The sequence below is a fragment of the Triturus cristatus genome, chromosome 8, assembly GCF_964204655.1.
Source record: "Triturus cristatus chromosome 8, aTriCri1.1, whole genome shotgun sequence".
In the NCBI taxonomy this organism is placed as follows: domain Eukaryota; kingdom Metazoa; phylum Chordata; class Amphibia; order Caudata; family Salamandridae; genus Triturus; species Triturus cristatus.
Genome location: NC_140591.1, coordinates 1,294,219,933 through 1,294,238,347, shown reverse-complemented (window position 1 = coordinate 1,294,238,347; position 18,415 = coordinate 1,294,219,933). Strand labels below are relative to the sequence as shown.

The 18,415-nt window shown below is 46.9% G+C and overlaps 1 pseudogene; it reads left to right on the top strand.

Annotated features, from left to right (window-relative positions):
• The first annotated feature begins 16,356 nt into the window (after positions 1 to 16,356).
• On the top strand, positions 16,357 to 17,467 carry LOC146805728 (twisted gastrulation protein homolog 1 pseudogene; annotated as a pseudogene).
• Positions 17,468 to 18,415: the final 948 nt, after the last annotated feature.

The following is an 18,415-nucleotide window of genomic DNA, read 5'->3' as shown; positions in this document are numbered from 1 at the left end:
AAGACATGAGTGTTTGATATCCCTGAGCTCAGCATTTAATAACACATCTTTTAGGAGAGGTTGTTTTTAAATCCTGAGTTGGAGAGCAGAACTTTTTAGAGAGTAGCTGTTCTCTTGTCTGACCCTTCTGTGTGCCTGGGCATGCTTGTGGATTGACTGTCTGGCTTGAGAGTGACAGGGGCTGGGGATCCCCCAGGAGGTTGGCTGAGTCAGCCCTCTGCTGAATGGCGACATTTGCAAGGAGAGTGGAGGGAGGAGATAGCACCTGGGAGTGAATAGGGCTGTGCCTGCCTGCCACACTGCTGGCTCCACCTCCTGCTGGGCGGCTGACAACTCTGCCCCTCACTCTGAAAAGTAAGCAGAAGCCAGGAAAACAAAGTGCTCCAGCAACACCCAGAACTGGATCAGACCGGGCTCAGGACCCACTTGCACAAAGACTTCAAAGACTTTTAGGGGTATAAGTACAAGACCCCTGACAACAGATTTTTAGATTCTACAATCAAGAGGAACCTCTGCCAGAAGAAGGACTGCTGAGGAACTAAAGGAAGATTGCCTTGCTGTGTGCTCTAAGGGCTGACCTGTTCTGCTGTTCGACTGAAGGAGAGAAGAAGGGCTTGCTGTGTGCTGTGCCCCTGCCTGCTTGTACTACCAAGACTTTGCTGTGTGCTGTGTCTGAAACTGAATCTCCAAGGGCCTGAGAAGAGCTGGCCTCCTGTCCTGGAACCCAGGGTCAAAAGGTTCCCAAGAAACTGAACTAAGCTATCAAGATTGTGCTGCACCGGCTTGAAGTGGGAAGTTGCCTGCAGCTGCTAAAATCCCTGTTGCCGTGAGGGTTTTGCACTGCCAGAGGGCCGCACATCGCCCCGCAATCTCGCCGTACCTTGCCAAGACTCCCGAAGCGAAGATCGACCCCGCTGCCCTCTCATTGGTTGAGAGGATCGAGCCCCCTCACCAACGCCGCGCTGGGATTGGTCAGTGACCTCAGGACGTCCCGAGAAGCCGGCAGAGTGGTGCCCGAGTCATCTGCGTGACCAATCTTTATTGAAGGAGCAGCAAGTGTATCCAGCGTGCCCCCAGCCTGTTAACCCAAGAAGAGAAGGGCCGCACTGCCTTCTCGCCGCTCGTTGGATTGTCGAGAGCGGGCGGAAGGGCGGACGTGACCGGCCGGGGCTGTCAAGGAAAGATCTGCCCACGCTGAGGCTGCAGCATAACGCGCACGGTGAGACGAGCTGACTGGATATTACAGCCCCGCTGTAATACCCCCTACGAAAGCGAGTAGAGACCTGAGACTGTTCTTAACCTAGAAGAAACTTCCTAGTAACCTAGTGCAACCATTAAGTTCGTGTGCAACATATCCTGTAAGTGATCATATTTTCCCCTGCTACACTATATAAAGATATATTTTTTATATATACCGGTGTGGTCTACCTTTGTGGTGTACGAGGGGGGGGTCATTGTGGTATTGAGTGCAAATACGTAACACATTGCCTTGGGGATAAGCCTGACTGCTCGAGCCAAGCTACCTAGAGGGTGAGCAGGGGTTATCTACCATGTGTGTCCCTGTACCCTGACTAGAAGCAAGGGTCCCTATTTGGTCTAGGGTACTTACCTCTGCCAACTAGAGACCCCCAGATCTAACATTGGTGGTCAGCGGTGCGGATCAGAACCAGTATTTGCACTTGACCTACAGTGATTCTTTGTACATCACTAGTCTAGTTAGCAGTTGCATTGCACAAAGTTTTTGAAACCTATTTTTGGAAGGCCTAGGAAGCATCATGTCTCTGAATGGAGTAGGCGAGGAGATGGAATTGCAATTTGAAGTAAAGGAGTTGCTCTCATACAAAAAAGAGCAGCTGAAGCAATTCTGCAAGCAGCTAGGATGCCCAGTGAAGGGCAGCGCTAACAAAGAAGAGCTACAGAAAGCTCTGAGGGCCTGGTGGGAGGCCAAACATGTTGAGCCAGAGGATTTGACTGGAGAGGACGGTGCACAGGAGCATGGATTTGGATCCAGTGATTTGCCAGTGAATAGACCAGCGTCTAGGGCTGGCAGCACCCCTTCCAGTCGGGGCCTCTCTCCAGAGGAGCTGGAGGAAAATCAGAGGATTAGGGCCCATGAGATTGAACTTTTTAAGCTCAAAGCTCAAGCAGAAGAGAGAAAACTGCGCCTTGACAGTGAGAAGAAGGCGGAGGAGAGGAGGAACGCTCTCGCTTTGGAAGAGAGAAAACTCCAGTTGGCTCATGAGTTGAGCATGAGGGAGCTGGACATTAAAGCTAAACAGGTGGAGTCCAGTCCGAATGGTGGCAGCGCACAACCAGTACAGGCGGGTAAAGTATACATACCGAAAGATTTGGTGCAGAATTATCACAGGGGTGAGGATATCTATGCATGGTTTAGATCCTATGAGCTTGCCTTGAAGATGAATGAAGTGCCTGAGAAGAGTTGGGGGGCAGGTTTGTGGAAGCATTTTGAGGCCTCTGGGAGGGATGTCTTAGCACCCTTAGAAGCAGCAGGTACCTTAACCTACCCCACTATGAAGGAGGCCTTATGCCTCAGGTATGGGCTTACACCAGAACAGTACCGCCAGAAGTTTAGGAACTTCAAGAAGCTTGATTCAAGTACTTGGGTGGAGTGTGTGAGTATGTACACGCGTGCACTGGAAGGTTGGATAAAGGGCAGCAAAGTTACTGATTATGTGGGGTTGTGTCACTTGATTAGTTGGGAGCACTTGAGTAGTCTATGTGTTCCAGAGCTGCGCCAGCATCTTTTAGACAGCAAGTTAACTGATCGCAGTGAGCTTGCTAAAGAGGCAGACCGCTGGACTAGCACCAGGGTCAACAAAGGGGTGGTAAGTATCCCAGCCAAGGGTGGACAGGGTCCCCAGCAGAAAGGTGGGGAGGACAAGGGTAACAGTAAGGAGTTCTCTAAAGGGCCCCAAAACAGTTCCCAGGAGAAGGAGTCCCAAGCCCCCAAGCCTAAGAAGTCTTGGCCCCATAAGGGCAGACAGGATAACAGACCAACGCCTACTTGCTATGCTTGTAGGGAAGTGGGGCACATCGCCCCTAAGTGTCCCAAGAAACCCCCAGCACCAGCTGCTGCTCCAGTCCCAGGGTTAACTAGTGTAGCTTTGGGAGGGGATTTGATTTCCAATGGGAAAGAGGGATTAGCTATGATGACCCTTGTCTCTTTAGGAGACCAAGAGATGGTCCAGGATACCTTGATACCCGCTAACACTAAGAAATACGGGCAAAAGGTGACCATCAATGGGAGGGAGATAGAGGCTCTGAGAGACACCGGGGCTAGTGTGACATCTGTCAGGTGTCAGTGGGTGTCTGAAGAGCAAGTCATTCCCAATGTGCTCCGCCCAGTAGTGGCAGCTGACACTTCAGTGCGCCTCTGCAAGATGGCGCGTGTTCCCTTTACATGGGAGGGAGTCTCTGGTACCTTGGAAGTCTGTGTCAGTGATGCCTTGCCGGTAGATTGTCTGTTGGGTAACGACCTGGAGAGTTCTCCATGGAAGGACGTAGAGCACAGAACTCACTTGGAGATGTTAGGACTGCCAGCGTGGATCTGTGTATCCACACGTGCCATGACAGCCAGTAAGGGTGGATTAGTAGAACCGGAGCCTGGAACAATGGCCCAGGAACCTGTCAGGAGAGGAAGAGGCAGAGGGCGCGGGAAACCGGCCCCCACTGCTCCCATGGTCCAGGAGGAAGCAGAACCTGAGGGGGATGCCCTGGAACCTACAGGGGAACAGGTGGCCGAACTGGGGGAATTGCCTGAGCTGACCCATTGGCAGCAAGAGGGTGGTCCCTCCAGGGAGGAATTCTGCCAGGCTCAGAAGGAGTGCCCTTCCCTCATTGGTGTGCGGCAGCAGGCTGCAGACCAGGCAGCGGGCCTAGGGTCCAAGGAACATTTGATTTACTGGGAGGATGACTTACTTTATAGTGAGCCTAAGTTTGCTGAGCCCGGTGCAGCCCGTGTGCTGGTGGTACCCGAGCGCTTCAGGAACTTCTTACTGGGTCTGGCTCATGACGTGCCTCTCGCAGGACATCTGGGACAAGACAAGACCTATCACAGGCTTGTCACCCACTTCTACTGGCCCCAGATGAAGAAGCACGTCAGTACCTTTTGTAAGTCTTGCCAAACATGCCAAGCCAGTGGTAAGAGCGGAGGAAAGTGCGTGGCACCCCTCCAACCTTTTCCTGTGGTGAGCACCCCTTTTGAGCGGGTGGGCATTGATATCGTAGGGCCCCTGGACCCCAAGACTGCCTTAGGCAACAGGTTCATCCTGGTCTTGGTGGACCACGCCACCCGGTACCCAGAAGCAGTCCCTCTCAGGACAATCACAGCACCCGTGGTGGGCCGTGCATTGATGGGGATCTTTTCCCGCGTGGGGTTCCCCCGAGAGGTGGTCTCCGACCGGGCTACCAACTTCATCTCCAGGTACATGAAGTCTCTCTGGGAGGAGTGTGGGGCAACTTATAAGTTCACCACTCCTTACCACCCTCAAGAAAATGGGTTGGTTGAAAGGTTCAACCGCACCCTGAAAGGTATGATTATGGGCCTAGCGGAGCCCATGAGACGGAAGTGGGACGTCTTGTTACCATGCCTGTTGTTTGCCTACAGGGAGGTGCCTCAGAAGTCCTTAGGGTTCAGCCCCTTTGAACTGCTGTATGGCCACCCTGTTAGAGGACCTCTCACACTGGTGAAGGAGGGGTGGGAGAAATCCCGTGGGAAAACCCACCAGGATGTGTTCAGCTATGTGCTGGCCATCCGCAACCAGACGCAGCGCTTCAGGAAGCTCGCTCATTAGAACCTAGAAGCCAGCCAGGAGGAGATGAAAAGATGGTACGACCAGAATACCACTCTGGTTGAATTTCATCCTGGGCAGAAAGTGTGGGTAATGGCGCCGGTGGAGCCTTGTGCGCTCCGTGACAAGTGGACCGGGCCATATGAGGTGGTAGAGCGCAAAAGTGAGGTGACCTACCTGATCAACATGAAGACTCCTAGGCAGCCCCTGAGAGTCTTGCATGTGAACCACCTCAAGCCCCACTTTGAGAGGTCTGAAGTGACAATGCTCATGGCTACAGATGATGGTGGGGAAGAGGATAGTGATCCTCTCCCTGACCTCCTGGCAACCAAGGAGCAAGACGGGTCAGTGGATGGTGTGGTCCTCTCGCCCACCCTGACCCCAGAACAGCAGAGAGACTGTCGCCAGGTGTTGGGTCAGTTTGCCTCCCTGTTCTCCCTGACCCCAGGTGTCACCAATTGGTGCATCCATGATGTGGACACTGGAGATAGTCTACCGGTGAAACAGAAGTTTTACAGAGTAGCTGACAAGGTCAGGGCCAGCATCAAGGAAGAAGTTTCCAAGATGTTGGCGTTAGGGGTAATTGAGCCCTCCAGCAGTCCCTGGGCTAGCCCAGTGGTCCTCGTTCCCAAGAAAGCTGCTACACCCGGTGGCCCGCCAGAACTTCGGTTTTGCGTGGACTACCGTGGGCTCAATGCGGTCCCCAAGACTGACGCGCACCCCATCCCCAGAGCTGATGAGCTTGTGGATCGGTTGGGAGCTGCCAGATATCTCAGCACCTTTGATTTGACTTCAGGGTACTGGCAGATTGCCTTAACTGAGGGGGCTAAGGAGAGGTCGGCATTTTCAACACCTGAGGGGCACTTCCAGTTTCGCGTCATGCCCTTTGGATTGAAAAATGCCCCTGCCACCTTCCAGAGACTGGTCAACCGGGTACTGACCGGGCTGGAGCAATTCAGCGCCGCATACTTGGATGACATTGCTGTGTTCAGCTCCACTTGGGAGGAACACTTGCAACACCTCTGTGAAGTGTTGAGGGCTCTGCAAAAGGCAGGCCTCACTATCAAGGCCAGTAAGTGCCAGATAGGGCAGGGATCAGTGGTGTATTTGGGACACCAGGTAGGGAGCGGCCAGGTGGCGCCCCTACAGGCGAAGATTGATACCATTCTGTCTTGGGAGCCCCCCAAGACCCAGACAGAGGTGAGAGCCTTTCTAGGACTCACCGGGTATTACAGATGGTTCATCAAGGGATACGGCTCCATTGTTGCCCCCTTGACAGAACTAACCTCTGGGAATCAGCCCAGGAAAGTGAATTGGACCGAGGCCTGTCAAACTGCTTTTGATGCCCTAAAAACTGCAATGTGCACAGCGCCAGTGCTGAAGGCACCTGACTTTTCGAGTGAGTTCGTTGTGCAAACAGACGCTTCAGAGCAAGGTGTGGGAGCAGTACTCTCACAGATGGACGACGAGGGCGGGGACCAACCTGTAGCTTTCATTAGTAGGAGGCTACTCCCCAGGGAACAGAGGTGGAGCGCTATTGAAAGGGAAGCATTTGCTGTGGTCTGAAGAAGCTGAGGCCCTACCTGTTTGGGACTCACTTCCGTGTTCAGACCGACCACAGGCCCCTCAGATGGTTAATGCAGATGAGGGGTGAGAATCCAAAACTGTTGAGGTGGTCCATCTCCCTACAGGGAATGGACTTCACGGTAGAACACCGTCCCGGTACAGAACACGCCAATGCTGATGGTCTGTCCAGGTTTTTCCGCCTTAGTGATGAGAACTCCCAAGAGGGTGGGTAATTCTCCCCACTTTCAGCTGGAGGGGACACGTGTTAGACCTGACATCCTTGGCGTGGGTTTTTCCCCTATCTGTCGCCTCTGCTACCGGGATTTTTGATGCTGTGATGGATTTCGTTTTTGCTGGTTTAGATGCTTTGGACACTCTGCCACTGCTAATCAGTGCCAGAGTGTAAGTGTTCCCTGTGTAAAATATCATATTGATTGGATATACCTGATTGGCATATCTGTATCACCATGAAGTCCCTAGTAAAGTGCACTGTGTGTGCCAGGGCTGGTGATGACAGATGCTACTAGTGGGTCTGCAGCGCTGATTGCACCACCCACCTGTGTAGCCCTAAAATGGTGTCTCAGGCCTGCCACCGCAGGCCTGCCTGCAGTCCCCGGACTGCCATGTCCTCCTGGCCAGTGTCCACACTGGCCGGGCCTAACCCTTCCCTTTTTATACACGTCAGTCATCCCTATGGAAGGGCCAAGGTACCCCCCTGGGCAGGGTGCAGTGTATGTAAAAGGCAGAGCATGTACTAGTGCAGGTAACATGTTCTGGTAGTGAACAACGGCCATTTTGTGTGTTCACTGCTGCAAGGTTATCTTGCTCCATAGGCTAACATGGGGGAGGCTGGTGCCAATGACTATCAGCCTATCTTCTCATAGGAACAAGATAAGACATGAGTGTTTGATATCCCTGAGCTCAGCATTTAATAACACATCTTTTAGGAGAGGTTGTTTTTAAATCCTGAGTTGGAGAGCAGTACTTTTTAGAGAGTAGCTGTTCTCTTGTCTGACCCTTCTGTGTGCCTGGGCATGCTTGTGGATTGACTGTCTGGCTTGAGAGTGACAGGGGCTGGGGATCCCCCAGGAGGTTGGCTGCGTCAGCCCTCTGCTGAATGGCGACATTTGCAAGGAGAGTGGAGGGAGGAGATAGCACCTGGGAGTGAATAGGGCTGTGCCTGCCTGCCACACTGCTGGCTCCACCTCCTGCTGGGCAGCTGACGACTCTGCCCCTCACTCTGAAAAGAAAGCAGAAGCCAGGAAAACAAAGTGCTCCAGCAACACCCAGAACTGGATCAGACCGGGCTCAGGACCCACTTGCACAAAGACTTCAAAGACTTTTAGGGGTATAAGTACAAGACCCCTGACAACAGATTTTTAGATTCTACAATCAAGAGGAACCTCTGCCAGAAGAAGGACTGCTGAGGAACTAAAGGAAGATTGCCTTGCTGTGTGCTCTAAGGGCTGACCTGTTCTGCTGTTCGACTGAAGGAGAGAAGAAGGGCTTGCTGTGTGCTGTGCCCCTGCCTGCTTGTACTACCAAGACTTTGCTGTGTGCTGTGTCTGAAACTGAATCTCCAAGGGCCTGAGAAGAGCTGGCCTCCTGTCCTGGAACCCAGGGTCAAAAGGTTCCCAAGAAACTGAACTAAGCTATCAAGATTGTGCTGCACCGGCCTGGAGTGGGAAGTTGCCTGCAGCTGCTAAAATCCCTGTTGCCGTGAGGGTTTTGCACTGCCAGAGGGCCGCACATCGCCCCGCAATCTCGCCGTACCTTGCCAAGGCTCCCGAAGCGAAGATCGACCCCGCTGCCCTCTCATTGGTTGAGAGGATCGAGCCCCCTCACCAACGCCGCGCTGGGATTGGTCAGTGACCTCAGGACGTCCCGAGAAGCCGGCAGAGTGGTGCCCGAGTCCTCTGCGTGACCAGTCTTCATTGAAGGAGCAGCAAGTGTATCCAGCGTGCCCCCAGCCTGTTAACCCAAGAAGAGAAGGGCCGCACTGCCTTCCCGCTGCTCGTTGGATTGTCGAGAGCGGGCGGAAGGGCGGACGTGACCGGCCGGGGCTGTCAAGGAAAGATTTGCCCACGCTGAGGCTGCAGCATAACGCGCACGGTGAGACGAGCTGACTGGATATTACAGCCCTGCTGTAATACCCCCTACGATAGCGAGTAGAGACCTGACACTGTTCTTAACCTAGAAGAAACTTCCTAGTAACCTAGTGCAACCATTAAGTTTGTGTGCAACATATCCTGTAAGTGATCATATTTTCCCCTGCTACACTATATAAAGATATATTTTTTATATATACCGGTGTGGTCTACCTTTGTGGTGTATGAGGGGGGGGGTTCATTGTGGGATTGAGTGCAAATACATAACACATTGCCTTGGGGATAAGCCTGACTGCTCGAGCCAAGCTACCTAGAGGGTGAGCAGGGGTTATCTACCGTGTGTGTCCCTGTACCCTGACTAGAAGCAAGGGTCCCTATTTGGTCTAGGGTACTTACCTCTGCCAACTAGAGACCCCCAGATCTAACAGGCACAAAGAAAAATTACACCGGCATTGAGTGTTTAATAAAAAAGAGAATGGACAGGAAATAACTCGAGTGGATATTCGCAACAAGAAACTTAAAAATTAACTGATGTAGAATGTAGATTGGGGTGGGCAGAAAACCGTTATTATTAAGCTTAGTTATTATGTAACTCCGAGGAGTTACACCCACCCCTTAATTGACACACAGCAACAGGGACAGGTATGTGTTATCAAATAGTTTAAGTGTTGCTCAGCAGGAATCTTTAACCGCACTTACATTAAATCACACTGGTCAACCAGTCTTGGGGAAGACAAGGTAGAATATGGCAGCCGGATAAGAGGTCCGGCCGCGAGCTCCGTCAAACGAGGCATACAACCAAGCATAACAGCCCCACAATTTGAAGCCCTTTGCGTTATAGGTTTATTGAACAAAGATAACTTACCCTTACCCTGGTTACTGAAAAACAAAGGTTTTCAACCCATTTGTTTTGCTGTTGACTCCATGGGAGGGACGTTGTTTCCACAGCATCGGCTCTCGCACCCGCGCAGCTAAAGAGTCGGAACCAGCGAGGAGTGGCATCCTGAGCTCCCGGAGACACGCACGCACAGAGGTGTGTGTGCAGAAGATGCAGAGGGACTGCTCTGCGGCCGAAAAGTCACGGCTAGGGTTATTTACCGAGGTCCCACCAGTGATTGGATCAACCGGCCTGTAACAGCTAACCACAGGGAGAAAAGTAAAAAGGAGGAAAGGAATTGAAGGAAGTAAAATAACTGGAGTGCATGACACCGGTAAGGGGAAGGGGGAGGGGTAAGAAAAGTGACTCGGTGGTTGTGAAATCCGCAGATGGGCCCCTAGCAGAGCACCCTTTGCAAGCCAAAACTATTACAGCGGCTCTAAAAAATACAAGGGACAAAAAAGTCCCCCCATAAAAGAACCCCCCAATTTTCAAAGTCAGGGCTTAAGTTACTCCTTAAGGAACAGGCACTTGGTTTCTGAGATTACACGGGGAGCAGGTCAAAGCTCCTCAGGGGAAGATCGGGTCATAACTATAACCATCTCTACAACAAAAAAACAGTAGAAAATTGGGTGATAGGCAGAAAACTGAACAAAAGAGGAGGGAAATATCACCGTTTTATCAACTAAAGCCGCTCAAACTAGACAAGGGGCAAAAATGAAGGTGACACCCTTCCTCAGATCCTTCTTTAAAATACAAGAAAAACAACCATCTAAAATTTCAGTGTCTGAAGAGAAGAATTGTACCAGGGGGGGTCAAGGATATGCAAGTTGCGGTACCGCCTCCTAGAGATGGAGTAGAGACGCACAACCGGTTTCAAGCCATAATGTTGAGTGATCCAAAAGAGGTGGGGGTGAACCCTCTAATAGTTTCCCAGGAAGGTCTAGAGGTAGAAAGTACCACATGCCAGAGTGTACCTCTAAACAGGCAAGAGAACACCCTGGAGCAATGTACACAAACTGGGATGGGCGATCTGCTGGGGACCTTAAATGGAGAGATTAGTACAAACTTTGCTAAATCAGAGAAAAATCAAGAAAAGATTCAGGCAACCTGTGAAGTGCTTGAAGCGAAAGTAAATTCCTTAATGGACAGAGTACTTGTGATGGAAACAACAGCTGAAATTGGGAAGGATGTAGAAGACTGCCAGGAAGAAATGTGTACATTAAAATTAAATGAGAAGGAGCATAGAGGAAAGACTGAAACCCTGGAAAATAATGCACGAAGAAATAATCTGCGAATACTAAATGTTCCGGAGGGGTTGGAAGGACAGAACATAAGACATTTTTGGGTAAATCTATTGAAAGACTACATACCTGAGATGGACGAGAAAACGTCCAAGACAGCCAAAGAGTACATAGAGACCCCTTCAGACTAGGTAAATTGAGAAAGATTGCTCTGAGACTACTAGTGAACTTTAAAACTCATACTTCGAAAGAAGACATTTTGAACAATGCTCTAAAAGCAGGCACTTTCGCAAAATGAGACTACAATTTTAAATTTCGCTCTGATCTATCAAGAGCCACACAAGACAGGCAGTGGAAGCTGGGAAATTACTTGCAAGATCGTAGGTCTCTGGGGGAGCCAGTCCAAATGAAATTCCCAGCCTCACTAACGATCATGTGGAAAAATTAGTCACACAACATTAAAGAACCAAGAGAAGTAGTCAATATCATAGAGCAAATTAGATCCCAAAAATAGGGGGTCACTCTAGTGTAAAATTAGAGTCTCGTGACAACAGCGATCATCCTTGTCCAACAACAGTAGGGAGGGTTCTCCTGGGGTGGGTGGGGGGAAGAATTTTGTTACTTACTCACACTTTTTAATATTATTTAGGTGGGGAGCATTTGGGAAAAAAATACAAAAAATATTGTCCAATATGCTGAATATCAGTTTGGACAAGATCTCGACAAAAGAAGAGAGGCTCTTTAAAGAGAATGAGAAAAAAAAAACATAACGAAAAAAATCAATGGCTAAATTCTGGGTAATAACACAATCAAAATCATGTTTTGGAATGTGGATGGCCTTAGAGTAAGGAAGAGATGCCCGAAATCGTGTGAATATTTAAAAATAGTGAAATGTGAAGTTATAATTCTGCAAGAGACCCATCTTTTAAAAGCAGAATGGAGTGAAATTATGAAACATCAAAAATGGGTTGATGGCTACATTTGTACTAACCAAGCTTGCTGTATTAAGGGGGTAGCAATCATTTTTAAAAAATCGTCAAAAGTAACAATCTTAGAAGAGTATATCGACTCAAAGGGAAGATGGGTAGTAGCTAAAGTAAAAATAGGAGGAAGCCCATATACCATTGGTGGGTATTATGGCACAAATACAGATGATACTGGCCCGGTCCAAGCTGTATACGTCCAACTAATAGAAGCATCTGCCCCAATTATTTTGGGAGGAGACTTTAATTCATTATTAGATCCTAAAAGTGATAGACATCCACCAGGAAAAGCATTGGTTGAGCAGATTTAGAGAGGATCTAGGCTTGGTGGACATATGGAAAACTAAGGGAAATCAAAGTAATAAATGTACTTATAAAACATAAAGTATAGTCACGCATCAAGGATTGACTTTTTTCTGAAAGAGAAATCAATAAGTAACAGTGTTAATAAGGTTGAACATGTACCTGCACATTTGTCCGACCATTCTCCAGTCCACTTAAAAATAAGACAAGGGCCTCCCCAGGCGGTTATAAGATGGACCCTAGATCTTACGCTCCTCCTAAATAAACAGGTAATAGATAAACTAAAAACTATAACTGAAGAATCATTTGAGAATAATATTAACAATGAAACACCTATCCTCGTAGTTTGGGATGCTTATAAAGCAGTAATAAGGGGAGCTCTCATTGGTCTGGCGGCCACATGAAACAAGAGTCTAGACAACTAGACACAAAATATGTCAGATAGAGACAGAGATTCCAGATCAACATAGGATCCTTACTTAACACGTTTTTTTCTAAATGCCAAGCCCTCTCAAAAACCTTGAATGATGCCACTATCAGTTTAATTTTAAAACCAGGAAAAGACCCCTTGAAATGTGAGTCAAATAGACTCATATCTCTCCTGAACAACGATTATAAAATTTATGCGCAGATCTTAGCAACGAGACCAGGGAGCAATACAAGTTACTTAATTCATGAAGATCCGAAAGGCTTTATTAAGGGGAGATAAATGCATGACCTCATCCATCAACTAATTGGAGCTATCAATATTGCCACCCAAGAAAACACCCCTCTTGCAGTTCTTATTTTCGATGCCGCTAAGGCATTCGATCGAGTTAATTGGATGTTTTTACACAAAGTAATACTCCATTATGGATTAGGCGAAAAAAATTAAATGCATTAACGAATATATACGCAGCACCGGTGGCAAAAATACACATAAATGGTAACCTTACTAAAGAATTTCGAATTAAAAGAGGCACGCGGCAGGGTTGCCCACTCTCCCCCTAGTTATTTAACCTATACATAGAGCCACTAGCAAACTTTATAAGAAGGTCGCAAGGTGTTATACCATTTAATTTTAAAGGTTGGATTAAAAAAGTGGCCCTATACACTGATGATTTGATGGTATTCACAAGTGATCTGAAAGCTTCTCTTCCTATCATTACAAATCTGCTAAATGAATTTGGTGAGGTGTCCGGTTACCAGGTTTACTACCGGAAAACAGAAATAATGGAGTGGAATTCCCAATCATCAACTGCAATAGCAAAAAGCAGAATTAAATATTTGGGGATTGAGATATTGAAAAACGTTGACGAAATTGCCTAAGTACATTTTGACTTAAGAGCGAAGGAAACAAAGAAACTGCTAAGATCTTGGAGTGGCCTACCTTTATCATTCTTGGGGAGATCCAATATTATAAAGATAACTATTTTGCCTAAATTCTCCTTTATTTTCAATGCTATCCCACTGGAGTTTAGAACTCAGTGGATTAAGAAAATACAAGGTGAAATCAATGGGTTTATATGGGCCTCAAAGGGAGTAAGGATTGCGTGGAAGAAACTACATAGGAGGAAAGACCAAGGTGTTATTGCTAGCCCCAACCTCCTATTGTATTATAGAGCCTTTCGATTTAAAAACATCAGGATTCTTCTTTAAGCACACTCATTTTTCACCCCTTATTTAAAAGTCACTACAGAAGAGGACTGCTGTATATACAAATTTGGACACCCAAAGTATTTTAAAAAAAATCTAATTAATTGCAAAACATGGTATGAAATAAGGAGAATATTGAAGATCCCATAATACAGCAGCCAAGCACCCATTTGGAATTCTCCAGGAACTCCTGAATGTCTGAAAGATACTCTGGCAGGTCCTTTAAAAAAGGCAGTTATCACAAAGTGGGGACAATTGATTCAAGGAGGAACTCTGATAAGCTGGGACAGTCTATCAGCAAGTACGGAGGGGAAACTGTCCAGGTTCAAATACAATCAACTTGCAAGTTGGGCGAAGGGCCTGGATGGGTCTCAAGAAGACAACATGGAGATGGAAAAAGAGCTACAAAGTGACCCAGCAAGAAAAGAAATATCGGAATGGTATTGGCTCATGATCCAAGCAGGAGAAGAGGAATTTGTTCTGCTACTGGGCCTATGGAAGAAGAACTTTCCAACACAAGACCTGCAACATCTATGGCAAGTATCCTGTTCTTTATTATGGCATATAATAGTACCTGAACCTCTCAGGAAGAATCATCTTTTTACTTTACACAGGGCATATTGGATTCCAGACAAACTAACCAAGATGAACAGGAAAGTGGTAAAAACTTGACCAAAATGTGGTGAAGCGAAGGCGGACGACATCCACATGTTCCGTCGATGCCCTCAACTTGGTATATTCTGGGAGGAAGTGGGTAGGACTATTAATAAAGCTTTAAGATAGAACATTGAGGTAAGCACAACTACTGCTATTTTCGGTACGGTGGGAAGAAATGGCTCTTCTCCTGCTTTAAATAATAATCAAAAACAATTGTTGTTTATGGTAATCTTACTGGCTAGGCAAGAGATATGTAGAAAATGGATACTCGCATGCCCTCCAATTATAACTGAATGGAGATTTTGCGTAGATAAATTTAGAAAGCTGGATCAATCCTGAGGGAAAAGCAACAGGACTAAATTCTGGGAGATGTGGGACAGGAACATATTCTAAGATGAAGGGAAGTGGCAGGGTGGGAAGGGAAGTCCGATGATTACTTGTGATGCAACAAAACAAATTCGGGGACAATCACACATGGTGGCTCCATGAGGGATTATCCTGGGGGATTTGGAGATTTAAAGACACAATCTCACTTTAAGATTAGAAGGCAGTGTCTTCTACCGGACATGTGAGAGAAACCCCTAGTCAGAAATATTCCAAAAAAGAGGGATTATTGTCTATTCATATCTCAACTTTTGCATTAATGAGGACAAAAAAAAAAAGTCAATCACACTGGAATTATGTAGCAGGAGAGGTTAAACGAGTACAGCATGTATGAGCATAGCATGCTGCAAGATGAAGCAATATATGTGACATAATGACACACATTTTGTAATAATCAGCTTTCACAATACTCTCATGTTTACACTTGGTAGCACTGTGTGGGTAATTTTTTGCACCTCATCAGCACCAGTTTCAAATCAAATATGGACATAGGCATATAAATCTGCACAGACAAGCTCAGTGAAGCTATTTCCATGCTACTGCTACATCTGTTGAAACATTGTTTTTTTTACGTTTATGGTTCGACTAAATGTATTTCACATGAACCAGTTATTGGTTCAGGTGCCAAATGCATAAAAACTGGAGTGCAAATATCACCATAGCTGCACAAATGCATGAAGTCTGTGGGCCTGCATACACTGCTCCTACATTCAAAATGGCATGGCTCTTCGTCAATTATGAATGGTTCTGTGGACAAGTTCTGTTTGTTGGCACACTGACTGTAATTTGGTAGCAGGTGGTTGATACCTCCCCATACACATCACAATGCTAAAACTGTCATTGATCGCATGCAGAGCTACAACCATGTACTCATTACACTTGCTGGTTGCATTAGGATCCCAGAAGTTGTCGACTTCTCGCCAGGTGAATGGGACCTGTCCATGTACAAGAGATAGATTTGGACATTGCATTGTAAATGGTGAAGCTACACAAGGTCCAAATTCCATAATAAATACTACTGCATCCCAGTGCATGTTGAAAACAATTCAACACTCTTGGCACAGATATTTTTACATTGTATGATGGGATGCAGCTAGTCACCGTGCAGGGCTAAGATGGCTGAATGTTGAAAGTCAGAAGTATCTCACAACACATGCCTGAAGCATGCCTCAGGTATGTGATGTTTTCAGTACTGCTGGTCAGCAGAATCTCTGGCCCCAATGCCCCATGACACAAGAGAAAAACTATTAGCCCTTGGAACACCAAATTAGCTCTGCCATGGGAAAGGGCAGGTATACACTGTATGTAACATTGTAAGGACCATATCAGACTTTTGTGGTGCTGGTGCACAAAGTGCTGACTAGCAGCAATGCATGCTACCTTGCAACATGGTGCAAGGGAGCATGTCTTGTAAGCAGGTTTGTACTGTTTTGTCCTGTAAGGGACACCATCCTGCACAAACATTAGCTGAGGTATTTTCATCCATCTACATGTGCTGCACAATGTAGTATGGATAGAAAGTTTAACATAAATTGAGATTGATATATTTCTTCCTCACCCATCACTTGAGGAGGTCTAGCATTTTTGGAGCATTCCCTGGTCAATCAATCACGTATGTTAAATCAGAGAATGCTTCTAAATCCATGCATGTTCAATGTGAATAACTCCCACAACCCATAGAACCAACCCCTGTGGCAGGGTATGCTGCTGCTTTCGTGAGCCGATGTGCATTCGGGCGGAGGTATTGAGGCTGCCTCCCCAAACACGCCTCCAGGATCCGACCAGGCACGAAGGAAGTGCGACTCCTGGCTCGGTGTGAGGCACGGCGGAAAAGAGAAAGCTCGCCACTGAGGAGGAGCGGAGGGCCAGGCCGTTCACCGACAAGCTGTTGAAAGTTGGTCAAGTTGACCAGGGCGATAGATCATGAGGTCACTCTACTTTCTGCTCCCTACAACTGATGTCCTGCTGTGCTGCACTTGGATCTTGCCAACACTGGGCTGCAACAAAGCTCTTTGTGCTAGTGACGTAAGCAAGTGCTTTATTCAGGAGCTTTGCCAATGCCGCCCAAGTGACGGAAACTGCTCATGTTGTAAGGAATGCATGCTCTGCCTCAGCACACTGTGGGATGAGTGCTGCGACTGTGTGGGAATGTGCAATCCAAAGAACTACAGCGACACTCCCCCGACATCCAAGAGCACAGTGGAGGATCTCCACGACCCGGTCCCTTCCCTGTTCCGGGCACTCACAGAAGGAGAAAGACATCTGAACTGGAACATTGTTTCATTCCCTGTGGCTGAAGAGTTGTCCCATCATGAAAATTTGGTATCTTGTTTGGAAACCATGAATGAACCTCCGCATCAAAATGTATCGGTTCCAAAGAACAACGGCCATGTGTCACGCAGCAATGATAAAGAGCGAATATGCACCGTGATCTACTTCGATGACTGCATGTCCATTCACCAGTGTAAGCTATCTTGTGAGTCTGCGGGCGCCTCCAAGTATCGGTGGTTCCACAACGCGTGCTGCGAGTGCATTGGGCCAGACTGCGTTGACTACGGCAGTAAAACTGTCAAGTGTATGAACTGCATGGTTTGAAGAAGAGGAAAACAACAAATTTCAAAAAACATTTTTATCATTTTAAGCTTGCCTCCACCAAAGCCATGTTCTTTTTTTTTTTTCAATTAAAAATTGAAGAGGACTGGAAGACCCCTGTGTTGGTAAATAGAGATCTGTTGGTTACAACTGAATACTGGCAAATTGGGAGGGATGTGCACGATTTCGAAAGTAGTTTTTGACCATTTGATGTATTTTGGAATAGTCTAAATTATTTTTATTTCGTAAGAACTGTGCACTTTTTTATGTTATTTCAGTGTAAAGCTTTCTGTATTAAAAATCGGTTCAGACCTTCTAGATTCTGAACGATAACAAAAAAAAAAAAAAGTATAGCAATGCAGCAATTGGACCTGCATTGCATTACATTGTATCGGTATAGTAACTCTGAGGCCCACAAAGTGTCCTTGTGTTGCTTTAATATTTGCACTTTCATTTTTGTACATGAATCACATTGCATGGTGCAAATTCAAACCATCACATAACAAAATCAGCCCCTTTAATGTTTAACTTTTGTATAACTGATATTGCAACATTAATACATGCAGATGGTACATGAATACATACGGATGGGCCCTTCTATCTCCAATCCCAGCAGGTCCACCGGAGTAGCCTTACGAGCCACAACATCAGCCCACTGATGTTTGAGCTGGGAGATGGTGTGATCACCTCCAAAGATCTGACCCATGTGACAACACAATGAATAAAGTAGAGGGCACCTGAAAAATTAATACACAAGTAGGACTAGGGGAGAAAAACACTTTACAAAAGGAATTCCTGCTTGGTGGATAGATACAATTCTAATAACAAGATCATACATTACAAGGCACAAAATGTCACTAAATAGCCCACCACACCTCAACAGATAAAAACAGTACCTTACAATGATTTCTATAACAAAAAATAATTTTTTACAAAATGTATTCTTTTCTGTTTCTTGTTCTTTTTAAATATATAACTACTGTTTAACTTTGAACAACAATGATACAGAACAAAATAACACATACATTGACAAGAACAAAAAAGTAATTCAAATGATATGCACTGAAATTCACAAAAAGCCAGAAAGCCAAAGCACCCCCTCCCAGCGAGGGCAGGTATCCCTGGCTGACTCTATCTCCAGAGGCCACCATGTGGGGCAGGTAATGCATTTTGAGCCAAATGCGGCCCCTGGCCTCTCCCTCGATAATCTACGACACCCCAAACAAACACCCTTTAAACTAATAACTATACCTAA